Below are 1,853 nucleotides of genomic sequence, written 5' to 3' on the forward strand. Positions count from 1 at the left end.
AGAATGGGATGGGAGAGGGAGTAGGAGATGGGATGATTTGTGGGCGGGAGGGTGGTTATGGGGGGAAAAACTGCTATAATCCAAAAGTTGTACTTTCTAAATTTACATTTATTATATAAATGTTTTCTAAAAATAAATAAAAATAAAATCTGCACAATAAAAATAAAGAAAACACACATTTAGGAAGGGTTAGTTCACTGGCTCTGTATCAGGCCCTGAAAAATTGCTTTGTGTACAGCCCCCAAGGTTCTCCCAAGTGAGTATGTAAATAGGAGAATGGGACAGTTGAGTAGGGCGCAAAGAGAGATTGACAGACAAAAACAATTAGGTAGTTGTAACTATAACAGCATTTTAAGCTTGGCACTCTTTGAAGCCTGAAACCTTGTGAAATCAAACCATTAGGCAAAGGAGAATGGAGGCGACAGAGGAAAATAGGAAGGAAACAAGGAAACTAGAAACAGGAACAAAAAGAGGAAGAATATCTAACATTTTATAAATATTATTCGATCTGCACAATGTACACATATTAACTCATTTAAAATGTCATCACTATATACCAAATAGTTCAAATGAAATCAAGCCTCAGAATCCAAGACTTAAACCCAACCATCGGTCCTCAGGATGCACACTGTTTTTAATTTAGTGAAGGAAAAGAGGGTAAGATGTCTAGTTATCTTTGCTAGTCATTATTTGGATACCTACTGGAAAACTTGACTATAGAATTAATTTAGAATTATGAACACATGTTTCCTTTGGACTCTAGAGTTTTTGGATTTTTTTCCTTCTATGCAATTTGAACTTTTACACTATTGCTATTTAAACTGGGCAACTTGAAATGAGTACATGACTATAGCTGGATAGTACTTCCTGTACATGAAAAGTTAGCTCGTTTGTCATGATGGCTCCCGTAAATAACTCTGTGGCACAAGGAAGTGTAAAGGTAGGAGGATCAAGCCCGCCGGAGTGAATGATGCATTAATGACAGCACATAATTCCCTTATTGATTTAAACCAAGCAACCATGGAAATGAATGACTTTTTAAAGGACATGCTGCATCACCAATAGAGTTTACTTAATTTATTTTGACAACTGCTTCTAATGACTTAATAGAAAGCATTACATGGGTAATAAAAAAGGCTTAATAATATGCGACCTCATTGCTGTTGCAGGCCAGATGAGGGGTGTGTGTCTGTTCTCTCCAGGCATTTGTGGATTGTCTGTGAGTGTGTGTGCATGGGTGGCAGAATTCATCAAAAGAAATGTTTCATGTCTCAGACGTGAAAATAGGCTAAATACCATGGAAAGGGAATAGTCTTTTCAATTAGCAAATATTGCCAATCCCCAGCTCTGAAGAAAACAAAGACTAAAATTTATTTTAGGTTAAATTATATACAAAAGCTAATTTGTTAGTCCTATCATGGCTCAGACTCTTGTATGTTAATCTAGCGCCCTCTTGTGTGACAGTTTTTACTAACAAAGTTGGAGAGGCAGTATTTTATGTTTGTTTTGGTTTTTCTGATTCCTAGAGGATACCAATCAGTAAAAAAGTTGTTATTTCATTGTCTTCTTTTCTTTTGTATCTCCAAACTGTACATGAGAAACATTGTAGGAATAACAAGACTGAAGTTTACATCTTATAGCATCTATAATTGGCAAAGTCTACTTTCGCAAATGAGAACATTTCATAAGAAAAACAGATCCTCACTCAACTCGGGAGGAAATGGGAAAGTCATTTTGTAAAAAAGACCATTGGTCCCATCTGATGCTTGGAGTTTGAGGATAAGAAAATACGGGAGATAGAGTGAGGAATGGGAGTCAGTTGGCTCTTGTTTTTACTGTATATCAGGCCACTG

This window comes from Lepus europaeus, chromosome 3 (genome assembly GCF_033115175.1).
Source record: "Lepus europaeus isolate LE1 chromosome 3, mLepTim1.pri, whole genome shotgun sequence".
Classification (NCBI taxonomy): Eukaryota; Metazoa; Chordata; class Mammalia; order Lagomorpha; family Leporidae; genus Lepus; species Lepus europaeus.